This window comes from Scyliorhinus canicula, chromosome 17, assembly GCF_902713615.1.
Source record: "Scyliorhinus canicula chromosome 17, sScyCan1.1, whole genome shotgun sequence".
Taxonomy (NCBI): domain Eukaryota; kingdom Metazoa; phylum Chordata; class Chondrichthyes; order Carcharhiniformes; family Scyliorhinidae; genus Scyliorhinus; species Scyliorhinus canicula.
In genome coordinates, this window is record NC_052162.1 from 79472332 (window position 1) to 79494041 (window position 21710).

Here is a 21710-nt window from a genome sequence, read left to right on the forward strand (position 1 = left end):
AGAAATTCTAAGCTGATCATCAATTCTGCAAAGACTGTTTCATGTGAACATCACAGAATCCCACACAGATATAGCCCAAAGAAAACAAATTGTTACCAAGACAACCGCCTTAATCTTTTCCCAGCAGTTCTTACAAGGCTAATAGTGGTCATTGGTGCATGCATTTCCGGACAGATTGTGATTTTTCACCGTTGCCCGTTTAGGATATGTAAGTACCTTCCTTGTAATGATTGGGTATTGGACTGGAAATTCTATCTGTTTTTGAAACGTAAGAAAATAATATGAGGTGGAGTAATCTATTGGAAGAATTGGGCAGCTTTGTTTAAGATTAAGGTGAAGACGCATTGTTGGGACAGGGTGAAGTGACTTTTATTACATTCTGCATCACACCTTTGTCATGCTCAACTTTCTGCCAATCTGAGTACTCAGAATTGAAAATTGCTGTATTGATATGTCACAGAAACTTTTTTAATAAATGTTTTTGTTTTACGACCAACACATTTCACACACAGTAGACATTAGACAGCAATTCATCACTGCTCAGTCCACCATACACAAGTGGAGAAATTTATAACGGCAGTTATATTGTCCTCTGTTGAATATAAGGCAGGAGAAAAGTCCATTAGATTTTGACCATGAAAAGAATACAGATTTTTTTTTAAATCTATTATTTCGCAAGATGTGGTCATCGCTGGCTGGGCCAGCATTTATTACCCATCCCTAATTGACCTTGAGAAGGTGGTGATGAGCCGCCTTCTTGAACCTCTGCAGTCTATGTGCAGTGCTATTAGGAAGGAGTTCCAAGATTTGGACCCAGCGACGTTTAGAAGGTGCTGTCAAAGGACCCGTGGTAAGTTGCTGTGGTGCATTGTGTAGATGGTGCACACTGCTGCCACCGTATTTAAATTTGTTTAAATTACTATTTTCAGAAATGCAGGTCGCACCTCAAAATATTACTTCAACTAATTTTTTTTTACATCAATTTATCATTTGGGTTTGCTTGCTCTTGCTTGTGTTTTTATTAACTCTTTGTAACCTTCTTCTCAATATTAGTGCTGTAAAACCTCATGGTGGTAAAGAAAGCTCTCTCCCTGCTTTGTTCCCTACAGCCTCACTTGGAATTAAGGTTTGTTACGAGGCCAAACCCTTAAAATGCTCAAAACATCAACAGACCATAGATTTTAAAGCAAAGCTCAATGTTACCTACATAAAGTACTTGGATTTATAAGGTGCTGTTGAAAACCACCAGATGTCTAAAAGTGCTTTACAGCCAGTGAAATACTACTGAAGTGTCATCACTGTTGTAATGTAAGCAGTTTGGCGGCCATATTGCTGACAATAACTCCCACAAACAACAACGTGGTAATGACCAAATGTTTTGTTTTTGTGATGTTGATTGAGAGATAAATATTGGCCATGAGACCAGGGATCACTCCCTTGTACTTCTTCGAAAGAGTGCCCATGGGATATTTTATGACTGATGGAAAAAGCAGACAGGGACTCAGCGTAGTGTCTCATTCGAAACACAAGTGCAGACCTCCTCAGTAGTGTATGGAACATCAGCCTTGAGTGTTGTGCTGAAGTCCTGCAGGTGAATCCGCAAACCCATAATTCGGAGACGCTACTAACGGATCTAACTCACCACTAAGTCCTGATTTATCTTGATCAATGCATTTTCTTTGCTGGAGCCTTTCACTGTAAAGCTGCAGGACAGTGAGGTGCCGGCAGGGGGATTCTCTGTTCCTGCAACCGGCCAATGGGGTTTCCCATTGTGGCCACCCCCACACCATTGGGAAACCCACGGGTGTGGGCGCACTGCTGGCGAAGTGGAGGATCCCACCGACGGAGAATCGCACAGATGATCTTTTACTCAACTGTGCAATTTCCCTTTTTTCATCACCTTACTTTTCATTTAGTCCTTCATGGGGTATGGATGCTGCTGGCTAGGCCAATATTATTGCGGTTCCCTAATATGTCTTTAGCTTGATAAGGCCATTTCAAAGGACAGTTGTGAATCACCCACATCATTGTGCATCTGACGTTAAATATCGGCCAGACCAGATAAGAACAGCAGATTTCCTTCCCTAAAGGGGCATTAGTGAGCCATGTAAGTGTTTAAGACAATGGATGGTCACTGACACCCGTGTTCAATTCCAGATATTGTAAGTTGAACTGAAATTTCACCGGCAGTCTTGGTAAGATTTGAACCCATGTCAACAGGGCATTAGCCTCAGCTGCTAGCCCAGTGACATTCCCACTGCAACAAACTCTCCCCCATGTTTACATGTTCTACCACACACAAACAGACATGGGCACATATGCGCTCAAATAAAAATGTTGGCTCTCTAACTTCATGAATTTAAACACCTTTGCCTAATCTCCTCCAACATGTATTACTTTATGAAATAGATTTTTAAAGTCTATATGCACAACATCAACTGCACTGCCCTCATCCACTCTGACTGATACCTCATCTACAAACTCAATCAAGTTCGTCAAACACTATTTGCCCTCAGTCAATCGGCGTGCCTCTCCTTTAGTAGTCCATGATTACCCAAGTGGCTGTTCATTTTCTCTCAGGTTATTGCCTCTAAAAGCTTCCCTACCACTGACGTTGATCTGATTGGCAGGTAATTGCCAGGTTTATCCTTGTCCCCTTTGTTTAAACAAGGAAATAAGGTTTACAACTGGAAGATTGTGGCAGTTTCCACAATCTCTACCCTTCATTCCCTCGTGGATGTGTTTCGTCCAGACCGGATAATTGTTGACTTCAAATATCGCCAGGTTTCCGGGGACCTCGCTTCATTTTTTGATCGGTTAAACGTTTACACCCTTATCTCCCACCAAACAAAGACTTCTGTACCACAGTGCAGAAGTACAAATCTGCACAGTATTCCCTGATGCTAACTCACAGGCGTGCAGATTTTTAACATTGCGCAACTTACAGCTGACCTGACCTAATTAATAAAAGTCATGATTCTCCCTCCTTGCACCTTCCCAATTTATTGCATTTGATTAGACTCCCCCATCCACCCGCCCTTCACTTTACAGGTTTCCATTATTCATTACTGTAGAATGACACTTCAAAATCCTCCCATTCTTAAACTCACTGAGGATTGCCTTGATTTGCAGAAAAATATTTGTTTTCAATTTTACTGTGCAGCTGTGGAATGTGCCAAGAGTTTACCACCTTCTGGCCTTTAAAAGGGCAACAGCATTTTCTTTTTGGGAATTTTGACGAATAGCAATTCCTACATGGATATGAATTCTCAGAGAGTGTTCAGCAGAGATGAATAGTTCATTAGTGCGTTTTGCTAATCACCACATTTTACTTCTGATGATATCATTAAAATGCTGGAGAAGGGAAAATATGAATCATTTCAGATTTTGTCCTCTCAAGACTTCTTCTTGCTTCGCTACATCAAATTGGGGATGAATTAAGGAAGTGTGAACAAGCACTGGTAGTGCTGGATTACTCAGGTAAACATGTGTTACGATTTGACATAATTTTTCCCTTTGATGGAAAGGGTTTTTTTTAAATGAGCTGTGTTTAAGTTTTGAACAAAGTAAATTCATGAAAGTTTAAAAAGAACAGAGCCACTGCCTCCCTCCATGCCTGCAATATATATACTGGAGCCAGACAGGTCAGTTTGTGAAAGGTCATGGTTTGGAGTCTGTTGAAAACTGTTAGAACATGGGTCAATTGTCCCGTCCCAGCTTCATTAGCCAAGACGACAGCTATTCATTTTGAGAACAGCAGCAGATGTTTTACTTAAACTTGCACCCCAAGAGAAAAGGAGAAGAAGTCAGTTTTATTGACGTGTCTACTCGTTTATCACTAATGGAGAGGAATTCAGTGTCACAGCTATCCGCCTTGTTGGAAACACACGAAGCGATATGTGAGCAGTCAGGTTTTTCACAGGAGAATGCGAGATGGTGTTGTGTCACCTGGAGTTGGGAAACAAAAATGAGGGAGGTCAGCATTTGTTTGCGGTTGGAAGTTGCCTGGAAAGAAATGCAATGTGAAAACAATCCGAAAAGGATAGTAATTTTTACAATTTTTTTTCGTAAGTTAAAGTAAGATTTTGCTAAGTAAGAGGAATTTGCTTTGACTATTACTTGTCTTGAAACAAAACATTTCAATGCTTTGCATCCAGCCAAATTTCACAAAATGTTTCAGTCTACCTTCAAGTAGAGGACACATGTAATGGTCAAACAGCACAGGCACACAAACAGAAAATGCTTGGCTCTCTTACAAGAATGACTATAGCTGAGGGAATATCAATGCAGCCAAAAAAATGTGGAAACAATTTTAAGACCCATTTTTAAAACTTACATACAAACTGTGATGGAAAAGCAAAAGACCTCGTGGTCCATCCAACATTTTCCATATAATTGCGACATCTTGAGCATCATAATAAATACCATAATACCATAATAAATAAAGCAGATAAATACGGTAGCACAGTGGTTAACACTGTTGCTTCACAGCTCTAGGGTCCCAGGTTTGATTCCCAGCTTGGGTTACCATCTATGCGGAGTCTGCACGTTCTCCCCGTGTCTGCGTGTGTTTCCTCCGGGTGCTCTGGTTTCCTCCCACAAATCCCGAAAGACGTGCTCTTAGGTGTATTGGACATTCTGAATTCTCCCTCTGTGTACCCGAACAGACACCAAAATGTGGCGACCATGGGATTTTCACAGTAACTTCATTGCAATGTTAATGTAAGCCTACTTGTGACAATAAATATTATTATATATTATACCAACCCTCCCAATGGATGAACCCATCTAACGAAGGAATGATAAACATTGACCTTGCAGGAAAGATTATCCAATTTATATCAACATCACCACTCGAACGACACTGCTTTTAAATAGCACAAAACATTCAAGTACCCGCAAGTAAGCCAATGAATCCATTTTGATCTCTTTGCCTAAACTAAAAGTTGAATTCTGCCAAGTCATCCTGTTGATTAAGAAATTTATAACTTTAGATTAAGGACGTGATTTTACCAGCGGGCGGGTAAATCGCGGGTAGGCTCCAAATCAGGCTCCACGCGAGTCACATGACCTGAGGCGCTCGGGGCCTTCTCGATCACAAGCTCACTGAGTGTGCTCCAGATAATGATATTCAATGGCTCATTATAATATATGGATGTCATATTCACCCGATGCCTGGAAGTCAATGGCCGTGCCTGCGAGGCTTCAACTGGGCGCAGTTTAGCACTGGTTTCCACCAGCGTGGACCAGGTGCGTTGGCATGTCGGGGTCTCACAGGCCATTACAGGCGCCCGGATGGTCTGAGACAGGGCAGAGTAGTACCTTGACACTCCCCTGGCACTGCCAGTGTCAATGCGGCCTGTTAGGGTGGCAGGCTGACAGTGCCAATGTGTCTGGATACCACCTGGGCACTGCCAAAGGTCAGGTCCTAGGGGGCCATGCTCATGAAAGGGGGTGTGAGTGGGCTCTGAGGGGACCAAAGAAAGGTTGGGGGGTGAAGGAGAGGGGCTGAAAGCGGGGGGTCCTGAAAGGCGGTGGCTGCAGAGATCAGCGCAGCCGAAGCCCTTCATAATGTTTCTCACCTCAATAAATTCTCCCCTTAACCTCCAAAGAAAAGCAGCTCCAACTTACCCAATCATTCCGCAAAGCTAAAATTCTCCATTCCTGATAGTATCCATGCAAATATCCTCTCAGCCCTCTCTGACATGATTACACCTTTCCTTTCGGGTAGGGTCCAGAACTTTGTACAATTGTTTAGCTGCAGTTTAATTAGTCTCCAATATAATCCCAGCATAACCTTCCAGATCTTATGTTCTATCTCTCGGTTATGAAGTATCCCATAATCCTTCTTGACCACCTTCTTGTGTGAAACGTGGCTCAACTACAGCCCCATCGCCATGAAATTGCTGAGTTTGGAAGTGAGACTTAGATACCTGGGCCATTACCTTTTGAGATATGTGGACATAGTCTCCAAGGTCCTTTGTTCCTCCAGGCTTCTCAGAATCCTACTTTTGTTGCATGTTCCTTTGACTTGTTTGCATTCCCCAGATGCATTACCTCACGCATCTCCAGGCTGAATTCTATTCACTATGTTGCTACCCACCTGCCAAAACATGAATATCTTCTGACAGCTTTCTTCCTCACTCCCAACCACACAATCAATTTTTATATCATCTGCAAACTTTTTAATCATGCCCTGACATTTAAGTCGAAACCACTGAATTATACCAAGGGTTCCAGGGCTGGGTCCAAGTTCCGAAGAAAGGTCATATTGAAATCGAAATGTTAACTCTGTTTTTCTCTCCACAGATGTTGTCAAACCTGATGAGTTTTTCCAGTATTTTCAGTTTTTATTTCAGATTTCTAGCGTCTGCAGAGTTTTGCTTTTACTCTGTTATTTCCTGCTTCCCATAGTTGCCTGGGCTACAAGCCTGCTGACTTGTCCATTTTTAAGTTGCTAAACAAATTAACATTTAATCCCTATCTGTACTTTTCCTCTCTAATATTTCACCCTCCTCCACCAAAATGTCTGCATCATCCCTCTCTTCTGAAAAAACAAACCCAAAGGCCCTAATTTTTGCTGCAACAGAGAAGCTCTCTGTCATGGCGACAATCCTGGAAGTAGTCGGGTATCCTAAGTCTCACTTCCAAACTCAGCAATTTCATGGCGATGGGGCTGGAGTTGAAAATCGGTTATTGTCACAAGTAGGCTTCAATGAAGTTACTGTGAAAAGCCCCTAGTCGCCACATTCCGGCGCCTGTCCGGGGAGGCTGGTACGGGAATCGAACCGTGCTGCTGACCTGCTTGGTCTGCTTTAAAAGCCAGCGATTTAGCCTGGTGAGCTAAACCAGCCCCTAAGCCAAATTTCACACATGCTTGATTTACAGAGGCAGCCAGCCATGTAAATCACCAACTGTCTCCACTGAAGAAGTATTTTGGTAAGCTAGGTGTGTGAAACTGGAGTGTGCAAATTAGATCAGCTAATCGAGGTCTGAACTTGGCAGGTTTGTTTGGATAATCAGGATACCCCTTTGAAAAGTTAAGGTACCCCTTTGGATATTTTCCTGGGACATATTTGGAAGCGGCAAGGCAGGATTTGGAATGTTAAAAGCAAATCTCATTGTCTGTAAAGCGTGCATGAACCCATTAAAACTGTCCAGGCTGTCAAAGAACTGTCAAATGACTGTCAAGCCATTAAGGAAATAACAAGCTGCCAAAGAACTGTCAATCTATCAAAGAATCATCAAAGTATACTAGGTAAGTGGATCTGGAGGGTATAAAGGCAAAGGGTGGTGGGTGGAGGCATGGGCTTGGCATGCATTAGCACTAAGTTGGCATAGGGACTATGAAGTGCCAAGGGGATTTGGGATGCATTGAAGGGCTATGTGGTGGGTAAAGGGATAAGAGTTGTCTTTCAGTGTATGAGAGACTATAGGGAGTGGGTGGAGGGCATAAATTGGAATAGATTGGCATGGGTGGGGAATGAGGGCTGGAAGGGCTACTTTTGTTTTAATATATTTTAGAATAATTTGAAATGCCAGAGCACAGAGGCAGGCCTTCCACCCGGCCCGCCTTGCCATCAGATAGCCTCCACAGGCGGGTGCAACTTCCAATGCAGACCCACCTTGGAACAAAAATCCCAACTGTGGGCCGCCATTTTTAAAGTGTTCGCAGAGAGAGGAAATCAGTCTCTGTGCACCTGACTAGGGAGCAATAATCTGAACCAATGTATTCACCAAGAATCATGTCCATGTCTTCTGACTCCACATACAAGTTATGATTTTGGTTTCCAATTGGCTTCACTCTGTGTCATAGATCCCTACAGTGCAGAAGGAGACCATTCAGCCCATCCAGCCTGCACCGACCCTGAGAAATAGCACCCTACCTAGGCCCACGCCTCTACCCGATCCCCGTAACCCTATGTAATCTTTGGACATTAAGGAGAAATTTAGCAGGGCCAATTCACCTAACCTGCACATCTTTGGACTGTGGGAGTAAACAGAAGCACCCGGAGGATACCCATGCAGACTGAGAATGTGCAAATTCCACACATCTTTGGACTGTGGGAGGAAACCAGAGCACCCGGAGGAAACCCACGCAGACATGGAGAGAACGTGTAAATTCCACAGTTAAACGAGGCCGGAATTGAACCCGGGTCCCTGGCGGTGAGGAAAAAGTGATTACCACTGTGCACACTGGATAATAACGTTACTTGTATTCTTCAGAGCTGAAGAGGTAGAAGCCCACCACTTAAAAGACTCACGTGGACTCAAAATGTTAACTTTGTTTCTCTCTCCACATATGCTGTTTTTACATTTTCTGTTTTTATTTCAGAATTCCAGCATCCACAGCATTTTGCTTGTACTAGCATATGTTTCTGAAAAACAATAAATACAATTTAGTTCTAGATTGTATTATTGGAAATTTTCTGTTTTGCCCACTCCATTGCAATGACAAAAGGCAGTATAATTTTAAACCAGCCACCCCATTAGCATTGGATGCAATAGTAATTTTACATGTGCCCAATTTTCCACTCTCCTGATGCCACAGGTTCTATAATTGGCCTCTCTCCCAGAGCCCATGAGACTCCTGCCCAAATAGTTTGGTTAAATTTACCGCCTCATGATATCACACTTAAAAGCATCCATTCTCGAAAGTGTCAAGCGGGCAAAAGATCACATTTGTATCGGATATATTCAAGAAAACAGCAACAAATCACAGCTGAACAGGTGGGGAAGGGACTAATAAACACGTAGCAAGTAGGTAGTAAGCACGTAGCAACTATTGATCAAGAACCAACATTTAAGCAAATGACAACTATAAAAATAACTGGTAAGGACAGGAAGGAAAACAAATGAAAACACTCAAAATGTTTACTGCAAATGCTTCTGAACACTGTTTTGTACTGTCGGTGACTAAAAATAAGGGTGGAGTTCCAACTGAAAAGAGGGAAGTGAAACGGCAGATATTCTAGTCAGAATTTTCCAAAGCTCTCCAGATGAGGGAATTGTGCCTCTTTTACAACCCTGTTCTTTCCCCACAGCCATGTATCATTTTCTACTTCAAATATTTATCTCCTTCTCCTTGAAATGATGCAATGCTTTCTGCCTCAAATATTCCCCACGGGAAAGCATTCCATGCTCTAACAACCCTCTGCATTAAAGATTTCCTCCTGTCTTCTCGACGCACTTCTTTATTGACAATTTTAAATTAATGGCCCTGAGGCATCGACTTTCCCACAAGAGGAAAGGTTCTTAATCATTTTACCAGCGGGAGCAAATTTGGTTTCCTTTGCTCACCTTCATAGTTTAGTGAACTCAAAATAAAAATAGCCTTTGATGTCCGTTACTGTAGCCTTTCTACTGTCTGATGTTCCTATTTTAACCCAGCGTGGGCAAATAATTTCAATGGAGGGGGTTGTGTTTTGCTCCCGATGCATTCGAACTTCTCATCCTGTTAACTACCAGGGTTTTTGTGGCAGAATAGTCACCTCAGACGGGCCGAAATCAAAATGGGAAAGTCTTGACTTCATAACATCATCAGCGTCACGACATAATGTTAATTGCCAGGATCAGGTGACCAGCATGAGCTTTTTTTTAAAGCATCTTTTGCACTCTCCACTTCCCTGGCAGCAATTAGCCCAGGCCTCCCCCACCCATACCTCCATTTATCATGCCAGAGATCGATCCCTTGGGACTCCCAGCAGTATCAGTTTCCCGCTCGATTCTCACACCCTTCTCAGTCCCCTCAGCTCTGCATGGGGGTTAGTTCAGATGAATGTTAATAAGGCCCACAACTTAACTTGCTGGGGTCTGACACTAAGAGATCCCTGGGAACTTCATTCCCTTCTGCACCCCACTCATACTCAATGCATTGAGTTAAAATGTTTAAATGCACTAATATTCCAAAATGAATGGCTCCCACCATGCTGCATATCTGAGAATCAAACTCTTTCTAAAAGTTTTTTTATTAATTTTCATTTGTATTTATAACAGGAAGGTAAGAACATAGAGAGAACATATAGAGATACACAAGACTGATTCACAGTAAACTCTAAATGGCCGGCTACAACAACATATTATTAACTAAGTACATGTTGCCTCATGGCATTAAAACATACCAGGGGTGTGTTTGAGGCCACAACCTGTTGGTTGCCGTGGCTGCATTAGCGTTTTTTTTCTTTTCCTCAGTACACTTTGCCCCTCTGTACTTGCTTTCCTTGTCCTCTCGGTGTTGCCCCCCCCTTTCCCTTTCCTACCCCCCCCTACACTCCTTCTTTTCCCCTGTCTACCCCCACTCCTTTCCTGTTCTGCTCCCACCCACTCGCCCACACACACACTCCCCGCCAAGTTAGTTGCTGGTCACAAACAGGTTCTCAAAGAGGCTGGTGAATTGCTTGCATGTATCGTGGAAGCCTTCTTCCTATCTCTGATGGCAAATTTTATTTTCTCCAACGTGAGGAATTCCGCTAAGTTTGGGGTAGGCCCAGAACATGTGGTTGTCGTTGGCCAAGACTCAAGCGTGTTCTGGTCAAGTGTGCCCTGTGCACTAGCTTTAGCTGCATTAGACTCAGCCCTGCGCATGTGGAGGTGGAGTTCGTCCTATGCAGTGTTTCAGTTGAGAGTCCTCCCCCTATCTCCATGCCCAGCTCCTCCTCCCACTTTTCCCATGTCTCGTTCAGCGGGGCCCTTACCTCTAGCAGTCGTCCGTACATGTTGACGCAGTTGCCGTCACCTAATTTGCCCAATGCTAACAGACCGTTCCGGTAGGGTGTGTCCGGGTAGCTGGGGGAATGTTGCGGTCTCCTTGCGGAAGAAGTTCCTCAGTTGCTGGTATTGAGGCTTGTTTCCTTTTGGGAGCTGGGGTTTTTCTGTTAGTTCCCCCGGGGCCCTACACTGTCACCAATGTAGAGGTTCCTTACTGTCAGTACCCCTTTGGCCTGTGTCTACATTTTGAAGGTAACGTCTATTGTCACTGGGGTGAATTTATGATTTTTGCAGGTTGGGACTTTTGTGAGGACCACGAAGAATCCAGCACAAGTTTGTGGAGTCAAACAGAAAGGAACTTTATTTACAACAATATATACACAGCACCAGTAGTTCATGACTTGTTCCCTCTCTAGTCGGTACCACACTATCTAGCTCTATTTATACAGCTGTGCTGCTAACAATTCCCTCTCATTGGGGAAGCTCATATTCCCCAAGAAAATGGGGTAACCAGTTGTCCCCAGCCAATAGGATCCGGACAGGTTATGACAGGGGCTATAGTGGACATTGCACCAAGATTAAAGTGGTACCTAAGCTAATTCCAAGCCTTTAGTGTGACCACCACTGGTTGAGTATTTTGGCTGGGGGAAATGGGAGTGAGGCCGTGGCCTGTAGTGATATGCATCACTGTACATACACAAGGGGTTAATGTAAATACACTACAACTAAATAACCACTAGAGGGAGCACCAGAAATGTATATAATAGACAGACAGGAAGTCAGGAGGGGCACACTTCATAGGACCGCAGCTGGTGAGCAGGACACAGACAGACAGCTCAGATGTAACACCTAATATAAGCGCTGGAGAGAGAACGAACTTACACAATAAAGCATCTACTTCAACTGTAAGACTACGAGCATTATTCAGATAAAGGAATAATACTTGGCCTTTCCCTCCTTCACCTGCTGTATCAAAGGAGGGTTTGGAGAAAAGCTGCCTGGATCACTGGATCCTTTATCACTTCTGCCTCCTCTCTGAACAATTATGTTGAAGACCAGAATGGTTAAAGGGTGCAGAAAACAAAGGTGTGAACAAGAGACCCGTGAGAGAAGTGGGGCAGCTAATCTTCAGCAGCCTAGATTGTATTGTTCCTCATGATACCTTACCCTGGGAGGCTAGCACACACATAGCGGTGAGCACCATTTATTCCATAGATGTAACACCTGGAGTCATGCAGGTGATGAGAACTTGTGAATTATATCACTGAGCAATGTGGCTCTGAACTCCACTCATTGACTTGGCATAACTGTGAGAATTAATTTGTTAACCCGTGATTCCCCTCCGCTGATGTGATGGCAGAATTGATGCAGCTGTATCCCCTTCACTATAGCCTTCACTCCCCAATGCTGCATTCCTACCTTCCACTATGTAACTTTTCAAACTTTGACATGAGGCTGTTGAGTTATGCTGATCCCTTTCAAAGTGCTAAGTTAGAAATCTGGCTTGCTCTTGCTTTCTGGGCATGGGCTCTGAGCCCTGTGTAATTGACCTGGAACCGGTCCACTGTAGCAGCACTAAAATGTGAGTATGCATTCCAAGAAGGAGCTCCAGAGTTATGCTTAGCAGTCCTCTCACATTTCATCATACCTATCGAGACAGAAACGATCTCACTTTAGATTTTGGAATATGCTATTTTACTTGTGTGTCACAAGTAACCATCCCGAATGTGCCACACCAACAGGCACCTGCCCCGTAATCAGCAGTCTGCATCCATCCCCTTCACGTAATACATGTGCTAGCCATTCAGCCCCCCTTTTTGTCCATGGGCCATGCAGCCTTGTCGGGGTCAAGTTCCTCTCCCCTTGGTCTCCCCTTGGTCTTCCATCATTCGTCTTCTTCGTCCTCCTCCTTGCCCCTATGTCTGCCATTGTGAACCCTCTGCCATTGTGAACCATCGATGTGGAGATGGAGGGCACTCACCTCGAAGTCTCATGCGAACTGTGCACACCAAATCTTTAACAATCAGGTTTTAGACCAAGGTAATTTTCCACTAACGTGATGCAAGAATTGAGGGCGCGATTCTCCCAAAACGGGAGAAATCGTAAGGCTGGCGTCAAACCCGGGCGGGTTTGACGCCAGCCCCCCCCCCTTCCCGACCAGGAACCGATTCTGGTCCCCGGTCGGGGCTAGCAGCCCGACGCCGTAAGCTCCGGCATCACGGGCTTAACGAATTTCGTTAAGCCCGCTTGCCGGAGTTAGCGGCGGCTGACGCGTCAGCCGCGCATGCGCGGATTGGAAGACTCCAACGCACGCATGCGCGGATGACGTCATCACGTATTTGCGCGAAACCCGCGCATGCGCGGGCCTGATGCCCCTCAGCCGCCCCGCGAATGGATACTGCGGGGCGGCGGAAGGAGAAATAGTGCGCGGGCATCAGGCCCGCGATCGGGCACCGATCGCGGGCCCATGGCACCCTTGGCACGGCCGTGGTATCAGCTGAGAATCGCTGCCGGCCGTAAAACAACGGCGGCAGCGATTCGGGTTGGGTGGGGGGGGGGGGGGGGGGGGAGAATAGCGGGAGGGCGGGAAAACTGTCGGGAAGGCCCTCCCGCTATTCTCCGACCCGTCGTGGGGGGCGGAGAATCGCGCCCTGAATGTCTGGCGGGGTTCCAGTAATTTAATGAGCCTTCAGGAGATGCAAATATATGTAAATGGTTTCACACCACCAGCCAGCGGGAAGATCGCCTGCCATTGACCAGCTACAGGGAGAATCGTAATGTGTTTTTTACGCCAGCAAATTTCTGACTTTCCGATCCTGCTAGATTCTCCGCTCCCGCCTGCCACCAAACCCGACGAGGGTGTGATAGGAAAATTACACCCTATATATAATAATAATCGCTTATTGTCACAAGCAGGCTTCAATGAAGTTACTGTGAAAAACCCCTAGTCGCCACATCTGTTCCGGGAGTCTGGTACGGGAATTGAATTTTTTAAGCATGGTTATCATTTTCTAAAAACATTGTTCTGCGAGTTCTCCTCACAAATTATTGCTTCTTTACCATGTCAACGACTTCTTCACACTGACATTTCCTGAAACTCAAACAAATCAAATTGATATTTCTATTTGTTTAATAATTCATTGCAGCTCTCTGTCCTGACTTCTTTATTTCCCTACCGTTTTGTTTTTCTTATACGCTTTAACAATATCCCAAGAACCCACATTTTCCATTAGATATATAACCAGTTCTCCAGCGGACCCTATTCTGCTACCATGGATCAATACATTGTTTTCCTCTCTCGATTCTCAGTCCAAGTTCCCATTATTTAACACTCTCTGCATTAGTCCACATATTCTTCAGTTTCACACAAAGAGCCCATTTCCCCTGCTGTCTTTTTGTATGCAGCTGTATTTGACATGCTTGTACACCTTCATCTAAGCATCAGTATTCACTGCTTCTTCCAAACCCTCAAATTATATCAATACATTTATTATACTGATTTAATAATAATCTCCCAAATCAAACAAAAAAAGAACTGGAAACATTTGTTCAATTTAGGGTTGGAGGGGAAAAGACTCATATAGAGTTATTTTTCTTTCGTGAGGACAAGGAATTATTATTTACATGCATTTAACACGATATTTTATCAGGCATGAATGGTTTACATTACTTAATATGCCAAATTCGTAATTACTACAAGCAAATATTCTCCTACAAAAGTCTTTAATATATTAAAAATGAGTAGACATTCTCCTGTGACTTGGGTGCTTTGTTTTTTTTTAATACCTTTGCTTAATCTCATAACCAGACACAATGGGGCGAATTTTAATGTTCTGGCCCACTCATAGTGAGGAAGGTGTTAGAAAACCTAGGGCGGAATTCTCCGACCCCCTGCAGGGTTGGGGAATCACCCGGGGCCGGCGTAAATCCCGCCCCCGCCGTGGCCGGAATTCTCCATCACCTGGAAATCATAGAATTCTTTATTCATATAATTTACAGTGCAGAAGGAGGCCATTCAGCCCATCGAGTCTGCACCGGCTCTTGGAAAGAGCACCCTACCCAAGGTCAACACCTCCACCCTATCCCCATAACCCAGTAACCCCACACAACACTAAGGGCAATTTTGGACACTAAGGGCAATTTAGCATGGCTAATCCACCTAACCTGCACATCTTTTGGACTGTGGGAGGAAACCGGAGCACCCGGAGGAAACCCACGCACACACGGGGAGGATGTGCAGACTCCGCACAGACAGTGACCCAAGCCGGAATCGAACCTGGGACCCTGGAGCTGTGAAGCAATTGCGCTATCCACAATACTACCGTGCTGCGGGAGCGGAATCGCGCCCCGCCAATCGGCGGGCCCCCCGCGGCGATTCTCCGGCCTGCGATGGACCGAAGTCCCGCCGCTGTCAGGCCTCTTCCACCGACGTGGTTTAAACCACCTCTGTGCCGGCGGGAGCAGGTGGCGCGAGCGGGCCCCTGGAGTTCTGGGGGGGGTGCGGGGGTGGCCTGGCCCGCGATCGGGGCCCACCGATCGGCGGGCGGGCGGGCCTGTGCCGTGGGGGCACTCTTTTTCTTCCGCTCCCGCCACGGCCTCCACCATGGCGGAGGCAGAAGAGACCCCCACCACCGCGCATGCGCCGGTGGTGACGTCAGCAAAGAGCAGAATGGAGCCATTCTACAAGTGTCAACGGGGCGAGATAGCTACTTGAGTGATTAATGGAGGGAAGGTTGTACCACAGTTCTCAGATGCATCCCTGGACACCTTGCTGGAAGTTGTGAGGGTTTCCAGTGACTGGGAGGAGGAATTCTGACTCAGACACCAAGCAGGAGTGCCCAGAAGTGGCAGAAGATGTCAGCAGGAGCGTGGTGCTTCACTCCTGGATACACTGTCGCAGGAGTTAATTGACCTCATCAGGACAAGAAAGGTGTGGATACGGACAGGAGCGACTGTCAGGCCGGACACTTGCCGGGCTGGCTGGGTTGGGGGGACACTGCGGGGCCGGGGTAGGGGGGCGGAATGGGGGGAACAGGCCAAGTGGCTGGGGTGATGCCCCCATGGGACGACGGCGGTATCCCGGCACGGGCACCATTACCGTGTCCTGCAAGGCAGCCATCCTGCACCCTACTAACCACCCACCCTGGCCCCAGGTTCTGCAGAGTGATACCAACTATATGCTCCCCCCCCCTCTCCCCGGCAGCCCCGCAACCACCCCCCTCCCCCCTACTGCCCACTGCGGGGGCAGTGCCTGCAGTGCCAACTGGGCAACCAGATGGCCCAGTGGACCTGGTTGGTCACGAGGATACGCACCATGCTAAGATGTCAGCCTTTCACCCCCTGCAGACAATGGATATTGGAATTTTTTAGTCGACTGTGTATGTACAGTGTACGTTTCCTTGGCCGCAGAAAAATACTTTCAACTGTATATCCACTTCAATGTGGACCGAGCCCACCAGGATGCCTAGGCAGCGGGGTTCGCTGCCATGCCCCGAGTCCAGAAGGTGATCAACAGGATGCATGTCCCTCTACGGGCACCTGCAGATACCAGGCCATCCACAACATCGCACAGCAGATGCACACAAACCAAAAGGGGTTACACTCGATGAACTTGCAGCTGAAATGTGACCATCGGATGCGCATCAAACACCCATGCGCCCGAGACCCAGGCAGTGTGCACTTCTTCATCCTGGCTCAACGATTCCTGACATGTTCAAGGTGCCAGGTTGGCTCCAGGGGCACAGGGGTTATCCACTGCAGTTGTGGCTGATGTCGCCTTTCCGTAAGCCACAATACGGAGACTGGCTACAACGAAGATCGAGCAGCTCGACCTCCTGAAGATGCAGTTCAGGTGCCTGGACCGCTCTGGAGGGGCCCTCCAGTATGATGGTGTGAGGGTCGCCTGCATTGTGGCGGTCTGCTGCGTCCTCCACAACATCGCACAGCAGACGTCAACAAAATGAGTGCAATGCACTCGTCAGGAGAAGTTCGGGCGCCTTTTTCTCCCCTGTAAATTCTGAAACCTTAGTTTCACAGTAGCAATTATTGATCAATTTTATCAGATTTTAATCTTGAAAATCGTTGGCTTTCATAATAAGTAGCAACCAGGAAACTTTCCTCTTTACGCAATTTTTAGTACGGACAACTGATTGCTTTATTCGCAATCTAACTCTTTCAATCATTCAGAGAATGCTGCTGAGGGCTAAGTACCCTCAACCTCTGGAGACTGAAGTTTAAATGAAGCTCAGGGATGCATGAGAGAAGAGGTAATGGCTCCTTAAGCTGTTACAGGTCATAAATTATACAGGTCTGGCAGTTTTAGTCAAGGCCCCAGCAGGCTTAAATTTAGTCCAAACAATTGTCTGTATTTCTGCTATCTCAGCTGTTCTGACTCAAAACACATAGAATGTCGCACAGTGCAGTGAAGGATGGGCTTCTTGTCGTAGGTTGATGGTCCATTGATTGCTCAGGCATTTTCAGGATGTGTACCATTATCGGTAAGTTAGGGAATTTGAGCCAAAAGTACTTTGTCAAAAAAAAAGTATCTTTCGAAGCACCATGAAAGAAGATCAATATTAGCATATAACAGATGCAGCTCTTTCAACAAGAAAAGGGTGTGAAAGTGTTCAGTGAATTCATCAGGAGTGTAGATAACAATAATCACCAGAAATGTCCTTGGTTTGATCCTCGGTTTCCGCCATGTTTTGTCATGTTAATTTTTTTAAAATGTTTTCCAATTAAGGGCCAATTTAGCATGGCCAATCCACCTACCCTGCACGTCTTTGGGTTGTGGGGGTGATACCTACGCAGACATGGGGTAGAATGTGCAAACTCCACATGGACAGTGACCACATGGATCAGGATCGAACCCAGGTCCTTGGCGCCATGAGGCAGCAGTGCTAACCGTGCCACCCATAATGTTAAAATGTAAGCATAGACACAGCCTGTTTTTGAATGACACTGGGAGAGTGGCTCTCACGCCACTCATTGCTTATGTTTGTACCTAAATGGTTGGTCCCACTTCCAGTGCAAAAGTGGGGAATATCTCCAACTTTGAAGAAAGGAGGTTAAGAAAACACAGAGGGGCTGTTTGAAATCGTAGAAAATATTGGAAGCATCCAACAAAAGGATTTCAAGGTGGGAGGTGAGAGGTATTGTGAAATGGGATGGCCGAGAAATTGGATGGTGTCTTAAGCAGGCAACAAGCACATGCTTATTGTATGGGTGTCCAAGGCTTGTGCATTAGACATTAGGCCCTTTGCATATGCAGATAGGGGGTCACGCCATGTGCATTCAGATCATGGTTGGTACCTGCAGGTGCTCTCCAGATTTACTCCACAGGCTGCTGCCGGCCACCACTTGCTCCACTCCTGATTGTCAACCTCTGCCTTGGTCAAGGCCCAAGCTGGAGACACCTGGGTCACAACTCTCAAAGGCCCATGGATGAACAGCTGCCACCCTGACCTGCAGCCATGAAATCGAACCCCAGCAAGGGAATAGATCTTCAGAAGGATTGTGGGTGGCACCTGGGCTGATGAAAATGAAAACTGAAAGCATGAATGCAAAATAGGTTGGAGGCAAAAGCTGTCTACCCCCAAAATGTTCACATTTAATATTGAAATATGCATCTGTTACTTTTATAAATTATAGGAAATAAAAGCATTGAACATTTAATCATTCATTTTCACACAACAAGCAAAATATAATTATATTTACTGCTGAGTGCTTTTGTATTTTAGATTAAAGTTTACCATTAAATTCAAATATAAAATCACTCAACAGTAAACAATGATTTTTTTTTATTTAAGCGATTATGTGCTGGATGTTACAGTTGTGCAACATGCATGTTGTGGGCTTTGAGGATAAGGTGTGAGAATGTAAGGTCAGTATGGGGTGCACAAGGAGATAGGCGACTATGCTGGAGTGAGACAGAGATTGAGCGAGTAGCGAATTAAGGTTACATGGGAATTCAGTGCATGGAAGTGGTACGCATAGGAATTATTCTAAATTAATTAAGCGAGTAATTAAATTAAGTTAACTAAATGACATAAGTTAGAATTGCAGGACCGGTGCCATGTTGCAGCTGCGGAATGTGGGTTTTATTGGACACCAAGGCGATCCATGAGAAATAGGTCAGCAGATAGTGTAAGCAGCTAGAGAAATTCCAGATCAGGATTATAGGTCTAGAAGCTGAATTGCGGATACTGCGCAACGTAAGGGAGGGAGAGAAATACATGGACATTCTGTTTAGAAGATGCCTTGTAGAATGGGGCGTCTGTTTTAGTCAGCAGTGAGGGACAGGAAGATGTGACCAGGATTGAGGCAGGTAAAGGGATCGAGCAGACATGAGTGGAGAGGTCTCGGAATTTGCGGTCGTCAAACAGGTTTGAGGTGCTCACAACCGGTGTGGACGAACGTGAGGTCTGCAAGGTGGATGAGCAGACTAGCCATGGCAACATGTACAGGAAGATGTTCAAGTGGGGGCAGCAAATAGGAATGTAGTGGTAGAAGGTGAAAGAATAGTGAAGGGAATAGACGCCATTCTCAAAAAGCGAGAGTCCAGAAGGCTGTGTTGCCTGCCCAGTGCTCGGATTTGGCATATTTGGTTAGAGTCGGAGAGGAATGGGAGGGGAAGGATCCAGTACATGTAGGTACCAACAACATCGGCAGGACAAGGAAAACGTTTCTGCATAGTCAGGATGAGAGGCCAAGTACCAAACTAAGAAGCAGAACCTCAAAGGTAATAATCCCTGGATTATTGCCTGAGTCACGTGCAAACTGGCATAGGGCAAATAAGGTTAGCGAGATGGATGCGTGGGTCAAAGACTGTGTGAGAGAAGGGGATTCAAGTCCATAGGACACTGGTACCAGAACTGGAGAAATTGGTGGCTGTAACATTGGGATGGTATACACCTCACACAATCACACAATCACAGAATACTGCAGTGCAGAAGAGGCCCTTCAGCCCAGCAAATCTGCTCCAACACATGAAAGGCCCTGACCTTCCACCTAATCCTACTTGCCAGTACTTGCCCCATAGCCTTGAATGTTCTGATGTTCCAAGTCCTCATGCAGGAAACTTTTAAACGTTGTGAGGCTTCCCTGCCTCTACCACCCTCCCAGACACTGCATTCCAGACCATCACCACCCTCTGGGTAAAAAAGATTTTCCTCACGTCCCCCCTGAACCTCTCACCCCTCACTTTGAACTTGTGCCCTTTCTTAACTGACCCTTTAACTAAAGGAAACAGCTGCTCCCTATGCATCCTGTCCATGCCCCTCGTAATCTTTTCACTTCAAGCAGGTTACCCCTCAGCCTTCTCTGCTGAGAAAACAACCCCAGCCTATCCAACCTCTCTTCAGAACTTAACTGTTCCATCCCAGGCAACATTCTGGTGAATCGTCTCTGCACCCCCTCCAGTGTAATCCTTCCTATAATGTGGCGATCAGAATTGTACACAGTTGTCCAGCTGGGTTTCACCAAAGTTCTATATAATTCCATTATGACCTCATTGCTTTTGTAATCTATGCCCTCCTTGACAAAGCCCATTAGGTTCTCTGTGACCACCTCTGGTATGCAGCCCTCCAGCCTTTAGGCCAGAACCTTTGGGAGTATTTTCGCATCCACGTTTATCAGTGAAATGGGTCTGTATGATCCACATTCCGTCAGGTCTTTATATTTTTTGGGTATCAGTGAAATTGTGGCCTGCGCTAGCATTGGGGGGCAGGGTGCCCCTTGCCAGTGAGTCCACGAACATGTCCCTTAGGTGTGGGGCCAGGACTGGTGCAAATATTTTGTAGAAGTCCGCCGGGAACCCGTCAGGTCACGGTGCCTTTCCCGCCTGCATCAGCTGATGCTCTCCATGATTTCTCCCAGATCTATTGGTGCTTCCAGCTCCCCCCACAACTGGTAGTTCCAGTCCGTCTAGGAACTGTTTCATTCCTGCGCCCCCGTTGGTGGGCTCGGAGGCGTATAGTCCCCGGTAGAAGGTCTCAAATGCCCAATTGACCTCCTTTGGTTCTGTTACCAGTCTGCCTATTGAAGTGCCATCCATTAATCACAAGACGAGTAGTGAACAAAACTGAGGCTTTAATAAGCTAAACAGAAAGCCTTCTGGCCTCTGATCCCAAACTGGGGCAGGGCTGGAGGTCAGCCACCTTTATACTGAGCCCAAGGGGAGGCGGAGCCATCAGGCAGTGGTTGACCACAATACATGTAATACAGTAACAGTTTACCACAATACATATAATATACTTAGAGTGGTTTACCACATTCACCCCCTATTAAAAAAAGAGTCCAGAAGGGGGGAAGTGGACTTAAAGGTCAAGTCAGTCGGGGGCCTTGATCTTCCGCCGTGATCGCCTCAGTCCCGGCTGTGGTGTGGGCACTGGTGTCGAGATCTGCGCATCCGGGAGCGTGTTGTCCTCTGCTTCACTCAGTAGTTGAGTCGGTGGAGGGGGGGGGGTGTAGGGGCGGGGGTGGTAGTAATGGTTGCCGGTGGGCCTGCGGGGGCTAGATCTTGAAGTAGCCGGATAGTGGTGGAGGGAAACGGTGTAGGGTCGGGGGTGGTGGTGATGGTCGCTGGGGAACCTGCAGGTGCCAAATCCCGGAGGGAGACTGTGTCCTGCCACCGTCATGATGTGCCACGTAGGCATATTGTGGGTTGGCATGGAGGAGCAGGACCTTCTCGACGAGGGGATCTGATTTATGACTCCTTGCATGCTTGCGGAGCAGGACGGGTCCTGGGACTGTCAGCCAGGATGGGAGCGAGACCCCGGAGGGGACTTCCTAGGGAAGGCAAACATACGTTCGTGAGGGGTCTCATTGGTGGCAATGCACAGGAGTGACCAGATGGAGTGGAGCACATCGGGAAGGACCTTCTGCCAGCGGGAGACTGGGAGACGTCTACACCGTAGGGCCAGAAGGATGGCCTTCCAGACCGCCGCGTTCTCCCTCTCCACCTGTCCGTTGCCCCGGGGGTTGCAGCTGATCGTCCTGCTTGA

General features: G+C 46.3%; 1 protein-coding gene and 1 long non-coding RNA gene across 2 annotated transcripts in view; one reads left to right on the plus strand and one right to left on the minus strand.

Annotated features, from left to right (window-relative positions):
* Positions 1-21710, plus strand: part of tnmd (tenomodulin) — a 208394-nt gene that overhangs the window by 136551 nt on the left and 50133 nt on the right. The window lies entirely within an intron of this gene.
* Positions 3507-20116, minus strand: LOC119952312. The gene is made up of 3 exons (XR_005457823.1): positions 20078-20116; positions 8265-8378; positions 3507-3948 (listed from the first exon to the last, which is right to left on the minus strand). It is a non-coding gene; the product is annotated as an uncharacterized LOC119952312 (long non-coding RNA).